Raw genomic sequence first — 10,095 nt, 5'->3', positions numbered from 1 at the left:
AACAGATTGGGATGTGTATTGATGCAAGAAGGCAAAGTGGTTTTGTATGTTTCCCGATAACTTAAGCCACATGAGCGCAACTATCCTACTCATGATCTGGAATTAGCCGCATCGGTATTCGCTTTGAAGATTTGGAGGCACTAGCTATTTGGAGAGAAGTGCTATGTCTTCATTGACTACAAGAGTTTGAAGTATTTTCTCTCCCAAAAAGAGCAAAATTTGAGGTAGCGACAGTGGATAGAGTTGCTTAAAGATTATGACTATGTAATCGACTACCATCCATGTGAAGCAAATGTAGTAGTCGACACTTTAAGCAGGAAGAATGTATCTAATCTTCAAGTTATGCTTGCACGCATGAGTTTGGCCATCAATGGAGGACTACTAGCAGAATTACGAGTAGAACCTGAGTTAGTTAAGGAAGTTAGAGAACTTCAGAGTAATGACAGTTGATTAATTAGCAAGGTTGAGCAAGCCCATCAGGTGAGGCACCGGGTTTTTAATTGAAAGACAGGAATGTGTTATACTATCAGGGACGGTTGTGTGTTCCGTCAGTTAGTGAGTTGCGAGCCAAGATTTTGGGTGAGACACATTGTGGTCCATCTTCTGTCTATCTAGGAGGAAATAAGATGTATCAGGACCTACGACAGTTATACTGGTGACTAGGCAAGAAAAAAGAAATATTCGAGTTCGTGTCCAGATGTTTAGCGTATCAACAAGTGAAAGTGAAACATTAAGTTCTATCAGGGTTACTCCAGCCTATTTAGATTTTGCAGTGGATGTGGGACAGGGTAACCATGGATTTCGTGATGAGATTGCCTATGACACAAATGAAGCACGATGTTATTTGGGTAATGGTTGACTGATTGACCAAGTATGCTCATTTTTTACCTGTTCGTATGGACTTCACCCTAGAGAGGTTGACTAGGCTGTATACTCAGGAAATAGTGAGGTTAAATGGGTTTTCGACATCGATAATCTTTGATCGAGATCCATACTTTACATCGAGGTTCTAGAAGGTATTTCATGAAGCTTTAGAAACCCGACAACATCTTAGTATCACTTTCCACTTGTAAACCAAGGGCCATTCTGAGCGTGTGATCTAGATCTTAGAAGATATGCTCCAATGTTGTGTGATTGATCTCAAGGATAGTTGGGAGGACCAACTTCTATTGGTTGAGTTCGTCTACAATAACAGCTACCAGGAAAGCATCCAAATGGCACCTTATGAGGCCTTGTATGGGAGGAAATACATGACATCATTCTGTTGGACAGAACTCAGTGATAGGAAACTAGTTGGGCCTAATTTGATTTATGAGGCGGAAGAGAAGGTTCGACAAATTCAAGGATGACTGAAAGAGGCCTTCAACCGACAAAGATCGTATGTAGACCTGAAGTGAAATGACATAGAGTTTGAGGTCAGTGACAAGGTTATTCTTAAAGTATCACCGTGGAAAAGAGTACTACGGTTTGGCCGAAAAGGGAAACTAGCTCCGCGTTTCGTTAGACCGTATGAGATTCTCAATAGGGTCGGACCTGTAGCCTGTCGTTTAGCTTTTCCACCAAATATGGAGCACATCCACAACGTTTTTCATGTGTCGATACGTAGAAGATATTGTTCGGACCCATCCCATGTTATTCCTTTGGAGCAAATTGAGTTAGGTTTAGATATGACTTATGAGGAAAAACCAATAAGGATATTAGATCGAGAGGTCAAAGACTCGAGGAATAAGCAGATTCCCTTGGTGAAGGTTCTCTGAGGAACCATAGGGTCAAAGAAGCTACATGGGAGACCGAATAGGACATACAACTATAATTTTCGCATTTACTATTCTCAGGTAAATTTCAAGGATGAAATTTCTTTTAAGGAATGGAGAGTTGTAACGCCCTGATTCCTAGGTTAGTAGTTTCGGGTAAAACCCAAGTGAATTTAAATGGGATAAGGAAGTTATTTAAAAGTTTTGGGTCAATTCATGGTTATTTTGGTTTGGGCTTTGCCCAACAAGGTTTAAAAAGGGTGTTTTTGAGTTGAGCGCCAAAGGAGAAGGACTAGGAGTGCAATTTTCCCCTATCTTGGTCAAAAGGTTAATTTTTTTTTAATTTCTGGGTGAAGTCAAGACATATTAAAACACCAAAATAGGAAGAAGCTCTTCCATCATTTTTTCCTTCACCATTATCTTTTTCATCCCTTTCAAACTTGCTCATTATTCTCTTTGAGCCCAAGTAAAAGGTGGGAACATGTTTCTCAACATCTCCACTCCGAAATTATAACGGTAAGATCCGAAATCACCTTTCTAAGAGCTTCATTTTGAGCTCTCAACTTGACAGCTTTGCCATGGAAGCTTAAGTGAGAGTTGAGTAGGGTTTTGAGTTCCAGAACCCCTTAGGACTGTAAATACATTTTGGATGCTTAAAGACCCTATTTCCAACCTTCTTAGATCTTTAAATGAGTTTATAACTCAATTCTTTGATGTGTTCTAGTAAGAGAAGAATGTGAAAGCTTCAATGGCAAATGCAAGGAGAATGAAGTGCTTTGGTGATTTTGAGGTTGTTTTTACAACTCTTACGAGTGAGGTAACACATTTATGACTTTCATGTACTGCTTGTAGATAAAAATGTTAAGCTTTGATGCATATTGTGTATATAAGCCTTTGTTTGCACTTGAATGGGGTTTAAGGCATGAAAGGGGTTTTGTTGTGTATTTTAAAGATATGTAGTGATTTTATAACACCCAAATGTTCATCTTGTCTCTAGAAATATTTGTATGGAAGTTGGTGACTCAAATAGGCATGTCCTGACGAACTAGTAATTTTTCCAGAAAGGATTGTTCCCTTAGGGGAAATGATCAATCCCTCGACCGAAAGGATCGATCCCAAACTCTCTGTTGTACAATGGATCGATCCCTTTTCAAAAGGATTGATCCCTCGAGAGAAAGGATCGATCCCTTTTCAAAAGGATCGATCCTTCGGGAGAAAAGATCGATCCATTTTCAAATGGATCGATCCCTCGAAAGAAATGATCGATCCCTTCGTTGTTTTGTTGATGGGAAAAGATGAAAATTAATTCAGTAGGGGGTCTAAAGTGTTATGAAATGTTATCTTAGTCTCAACATGTTTGAATGTGTTCAGTTTGGTCTATTAATTGATTTACCTAATTATTTAAACCCTAAATCCAAAAACTAATGATAATGATCAAACTCAACAAATAAATCTATGAAATAAAGTGACATAAAATTAGCCTAGTTTGATACTCTAGGAAACGATGAGGAAACTTAGTTACTTAGTAATGTGAGTGTCTATATATATATAATATCTGGATATATCCAATCTAGTGCTTGGGCTCTTTAAATACTAGTTGGATCCAATGCTATATGACCCAGACACATCCCGAGTACTCTGGAGGAGTAGACTAATTGTGTAAGTATTGATGCTTCGTGACCCGAACTTGACCTGAGTGTTAAGGAGATATTGATTCTAGGTGACCCAGGTTTTTCTTAAGTGTTGTAAGTATAGAGGGGTGTAAGTTCTGCAATGTTGTGTGGCCCCAAACTACATCATGATACTTATTGTTTTCTTGAGTGTTGCATTTGCTCATAACTATATTGTATCATGCTTATATGTTCAATGAATGTAGTAAAACTTGGTTATTTTTGTGGCACTGAGCTTATGAGCTCAGCGTATGGAATATGTTTCTGTACGCAGGTCAGTAGGTGCCAGCTGAGGAGCTCTTCGCCAAACTTGGATTCCAGACTCAACTTCTTGAGAGTACGTTTTGTGAGTTTTAGAGGGCATGTACTATCATAGACCCTTATTTAAATTTTCAATTATAACTCTATATTTCAATTACTAATATTATTGGAGACTTATGTCAGGAGCTCCCCTTAAACACTTATATTCGTATTTGTCTGGTATCTAAATTTGATGGATGGTACCTTAATGAAACATTTTAAAAAAATGGTTAGTCACTCTCATGGTTCTGTGTGACATCATAATTCAATCCTTGGTCTTTTGTGGCGAGCACCGCCACCACCATGATAATCATCGTAGTCCCGTGACTAAAACCCAGCTGACTACACTCCGAGAAGCCCCACTGTTTGCTGAAAAAGTATGTTCAAAGGGTTGCCGAAAAGTTATGGGTTCTCCACTGTTTTTCATTGATTTGTTGCCGATGAGCTGGCAGTGTTCAACATCATCGACGCCAATGAGTTGTCACCATTAAGGAACGTGAGACAAAGGAAATTCAACCGTTAATGAAATGACATCTTCGACACTTTCTGATGTTAAATAGCACTTGTACAAGATTCCCCATATGCCAATTTACAAAACTAAAGAATTTGGTCACCGTCGCACACGTCGCCTCTTGTGTGTGGGGGTTGTTTCCAGCCAATGGAGCTTCTAGAACGGTTCGAGTCGATCTAAGTCGATGCTTGAGCTGATCCACGAACTGAGCTAAGTCGTTAACTTTTGGATGATCGTTCACAGGGCGTTGACTTTTTTTGGACCATCTATCCAAATGTTTTTTGATGTCCTGAGTTTGGTTTTAGGGTATGTTTTACCTAATTCGAACCAGTTAAGCTATTTTCAATCTTTTATATTTTGATTTGAATAGTTTTCCCCGATTAAGTACTATTTTTGACGTAAATTCTTTTCCTATGTTTCTAAGATTTTATGAGGTGTTGAAATCAAGTGTGAGAGAAATCAAATGGATTTTAAATGGTCGATTGATGTGGCTAAAAAATTGAGGTTATACATTACTACATTTTGCATGCTTGAAGGAACACGTTGATATTGGTTATTGCATGAATAAATGATTGGTCAATTATGTAAAGTTAATTATTGTTGGACTGGGACTGAATACGATACCAAATTAGTAAATTGTATGTGACCCGAATGACCCATATAATAAATTGTAAGACTGATGAGAATTTAAATCAAAGTTTGTTGAATAATCAGTAAATCAATAAACCTTAGGATCTGTAAATTCTGATTACTTTCATTAAAGGTTGAATGCTGAAAATAATTGTATAGTAAAATTTCAAAAATACCCTTAGGGGGTAAAATTACGAAAATATATTTGTATAGTAAAAAGTATATGATTGTCTGCAACACATATAACCTGTATACGTATCAAAATACGAGTTATAAATGTCATATTAAACATTCCTATTTTCTTTAAACTGAAACCCTTAAACTTTTGATCTATTTCAAAAGTTCAGTTTAATAAATTATATATGTCTTAATAGTTGAGTAATGCCATAAAATAATAATCTATCATCCAAATCAAAACCAGTTTTAGACAACAATTAGGCAATGTAGTGTTGTTTCACAACACTTATGAAATTGTCTAAATGTTGCTAACTTTAAAATCATTGGGTTTTTCCTCTTAAATACTTTTAATGATAAAGTACTAATTGATCATATTATCAGATATAATTATACTAAATAAAATAAATCAACCCTACTTTATTAATACATGCCATTTTAAATAGAAATTGATCAGAGCTACCAAACAAATAACTTTCGCTTTCAGATTTCTTTTTCATTTGAATACCTCTCAGAACTTTTATCTTTCATATTTTTAGCCCAATGTATATGTAAGAGAATGAAAGGTACGTGAGTCATACGAGTGTGCACAATTAACACTTCAGTGCTATCATCGTAATCAGAATATGCACTCCAAGTGCATTCATATCATTTGCACCAACGATGCTACACATAATGTACACAAATGTACCAAATCATAATCACTCCACCTCATGGTATGTCAATTGTACCTACTACTCTCAATGCAACACACAATGGGTTTTTCAAACCATATTATATTCATTTAAAACATATAAATATTTTCAACTAGAATCATTCCTTATTCATCATCATAAACATTGATAATTTGGATAGTTCATACCCGAAAACCATTTCTGATAATTCATTCAAACATATTTTTAAAAAAATTCTTATAAAAACATATTGGGTAATTTATACCCAAATTAAATAATAAATCATTCGTAAAACCTTTATAAAAATATTATGGAATTATCCCATAGTTAGAATTAAATCATATTTTAAAAATCATACGAGGTTGACTTATTACAATTCTCCCTCGATCAGAATAATTAAATGATTAAGTTGCACTCACCTTTGCCTTACTGCTGAACCTTTCCTACGATGTTTTTTTCCAAGTACTTTGTCCTTCATTTTCGAATCGCTCAAATCGGAAGATTTGACACAGTCTGTACGACATCATACACACACACACACGCACACATATCATTTTCAAATCACATGTTAGTATTCTACTAACATAATCTAATTCCGATGAAAATATAATTCTATAAATGTGATCGATACTACATCGTTACATAAACTAAATCATATTTCCATCATAATTTTAAACTTCTCAAAATACTCATTCAATTCCATAAATATTTATTTTTCATCATCAATCCCCTTCAACTTTTACCAGCTTTGCATTCAATTTACTAATTATGAATTCTTCTTAGAATTCATATCAACATTTCCATTTAATTCATAATGATTCTACACCATTAAGACCATTTCACATAGATTACTAAAATTTCCAGCACCTCAATAAAATACTCAAATTAATACTTTAACATTAAAAAACTTGCAATTTTACCCTAAACTTTCTTAGACTTTTCAAATTCAACCATCTACCTTTATAAACTTGCAATTTGATCCCAACTCCATATTTAAACTAAAAAATCAGCATACTAATAAAATTTTCAGCCTTCTAATTTTCTTAACAAAATAATACCATCACCTTTGAAAAATTACAATTAAGTCTCAACTTTCATGACTATTCTAATTCAACCTTGAAAATTGACCAAATTAACACTTTGGTCCAAAACAACATTACAACTTAAAATTTCAGCATTTCATCATTATACTTCAACATTGAGGGGCCCAAATTACTCATTAATACATCAATGTCCCATAATTCTCAAAGCTTGCAAAACAACCCATTTTCTATTTCAAGCTTCCAAATTAATCCAAATAAATCTCCAAATCACATAGAACACATCTAATATCAATCTGAAACCATAGGAAATATTTCAACATTTTCCCCTAATTTTTTCCTTGTGGTCAAATACCCTTAGTGCACTAGGACTTGATTTTTCATTCAATTTCAAGCATGAATTCAACCTCCTTACCTCAAATTCATGCCATTTTAATCATCATAACATAAAATTCAATAGAAATTTAATCATCCTCTATAAACCCTAATCATGACCAATCATGATATAAACTTTTACACTTGAATTTAATCATCATCTAAGCTTTAGAATTAATATCCAACATCAATAACTTAAAAATCTTCCATTAGATCTTTCAAAATTAACTTGTTCTTCATAAACCCTAATAACCAATCTCTATTTCATGTTTTAATCCAAAAATCAAATAAAATATCTTTAAAAATAGAAAAGAAATCTTTTATCACCTTCCATGGAGTTCACGATAGCAAGGGGAGAAGATGAACAATGTTGGCTGATTTTTCCCTTCATTTATTAGCCTTTACACATGTTTTAATCTAATTAAATGAATTTAAAATTCATTTAATAAGAAATTATCACTTTACCCTTAAAAATGTGATAATTTCCATTTCACCATTGAAAATATATTCCATTAAAATATTCATGGTCAAAGATGAACCAATTTGAAGTTGAATTTCCACTTTGGCCATGCAATTTTTGAAAATTTCACTTTAGTCACCTAATTTCCCCAATTTCGGCTAAATATGGAAAATTAACTTCAATTCCACTGATCCATGATAAATTTCACTATTCTAAAATATGGACATAATATTTTCAACCTTTATTTAACCTCCTTGAAATTTTTATAAAAATTTTGTTCGATTTGATTATCTGATTTCTTACCGGTCTATAATGTTTTATAGCTTTTAATACAAATTCAGAATCAAAAATTTTGATTCTCATGAAAAAAATTTATTTCGGAACCAACTATCCATTTATGAACCAAAATATATAAATTTTAAAAATTATATTTTCGGTCCCTAACATTTTCCAAATTTATACTTTAACCACTAAACTTTTAAAACTTATATTTTGGTCACTGGCCAAAATTTGGGGTATTAAATTATCCCTAAAAGTGGGAAATAACTTTGAAAGCTATACTTGACTCAATAAAACCCTGGCAACCGACTATAACCTCTAAGATGACAAAAGACTGAGAAATTATGGCTCTTGGATAAACTCTTGAAGACTAATTTATTAGAAGTAATGCATATGGCAGAATTACATGAAATGACTGAATTATAGGAACATGTTGAATCAAATGAAAGGACTGGAATACATACGAGTTTTAAAATGACCTAACTACCCCCATAACTTAGAAATAAGTGGATGACATTTGAATAAATTCTGAAATCACCGATAAACCTAAATGTTGTACTACCCTTAAGGGTTATAGAGATGACTCAAGCATGTCAGTCACTTTAGATATTATTGCAATGCAGAATAATACAAATATCATTGAAATATTAGTTTAGTTCCTCAAGATTCGTTCAGCAATGACTCTCAAGGTGATCAGTTCAATTGGTACCGTTAGTATTAAGAAGTAAATATTCGTAAAGTATCTCGGTCCGAATGATTGACACGCATCGTAGTAATGGGATTTGTTCAGTTCGAATTGACATGATATTCTGATAAATCGACGTGAATCTTAAACACTATAAATCATCGTTTCACCTTTATTGGAATAAGTTACTAAGAAATTCTCCAGGAATCAAAATGTATGAAATACCCCTAATAGCTTGAATGATGGAATCATACCTGTTAAATCTGAATCTGAAATAAATATGATGTAAAGGTTCTTGAATGTCTTCCAAATGCATCCGAATTTTAAATGGTTCTGAAGCATTAGTTCCTAAATGTTTAATTAGATTCGTTAGTGATCAAACCCTTTTAATAGGGTCCATATAACTGAAATCCAATTATACCGAAGTTTTATGTTTTCCCTACCTAATATCTATCAAGTCTATATGGAAAATAAATGGATCTTCTAGTGTATTCTCTCTGTGCTATATGACTATTTTATTCATACTGAAAATATGTTTTAATATCTTGTTGATTTATGAATGTTAACTCTGATTTATTGATTAATCATTTATAGCTATGGTTTCCTGATATATGATCTCTTGTTACCTAATTTTACTAGAAAGTATAAATATACCTGATTTATAGATCATATACCTACTGTTACTATATAAATTGTTTTACTGCATATAATTTAGGTAGGTTCTAGAGTATGAAGGTTCAACTCTGATCAAGTTGGTAATTTCTTACGGACCTAAGGTGACTCATGAGTAGGATATTAGGCCATGAGATGCTCCCTTGGGTAGGCTCTTAGGCCCAAAGTTATTTAGCTGCGGAGGCTCTAAGGCCCTAAGGTATTCATTGGGTAGGCTCTAACGCCTTAAGGTACTCCCTTAGGTTGGCTCCTATACTCATTGGGTATAGAGTAAGTCCTTATGGATATAGTTGTAATATCACAAACATCAGGTCAATGACTAAAGTGTAAGAATTCAAAATTTAACAATTTGATTTTGATAAATTGAAATGTTCAAGGATTGATTTGGAAATTTTTTTAGGATGTATTATCAAATATTAAAGGATGGAAGGAAAAAATGGTCTTTTAGCATGAAATGAATTTAAAATTCATTTTTAATGTTATTTAAACATGTGAAGATTTAGAAGATGAGGAAAGAAAAGCCTAAAACACTCTCTTCATCTTCTCTTCCACCGTAAACTTCCATTGCTAAGGTAAATGATTTTGAAGTTGGTTGTTTCTTTCATTTTTGAATTGGTTTTGAGTCTTTGGTGGTATAGAAGCTTAAGAAATATTAAAGATGATTAGAAGCTATGAGATTGATAAGTTAATAGTGATTTGGTAAAATGGGTTTTTAAGGGAATTGATGAAAATTGATTAGTATTTGGATTTTACAGGTATATTTGACTTTTTAAATGCCTGAATAAGATGTTTGAAGTATTAGAAATGATTGGAAAAATGTTTGAATAATGGGTGTGATTTTTAGTTTAAGTGTTCTAGTGAAAATTTTGGA

This window comes from Hibiscus syriacus, unplaced genomic scaffold, assembly GCF_006381635.1.
Source record: "Hibiscus syriacus cultivar Baekdansim isolate YM2019G1 unplaced genomic scaffold, ASM638163v2 tig00110890_pilon, whole genome shotgun sequence".
NCBI classification, from domain to species: domain Eukaryota; kingdom Viridiplantae; phylum Streptophyta; class Magnoliopsida; order Malvales; family Malvaceae; genus Hibiscus; species Hibiscus syriacus.
The sequence above is the reverse complement of the archived record's forward strand: the minus strand, read 5'-3'. Positions refer to the sequence as shown.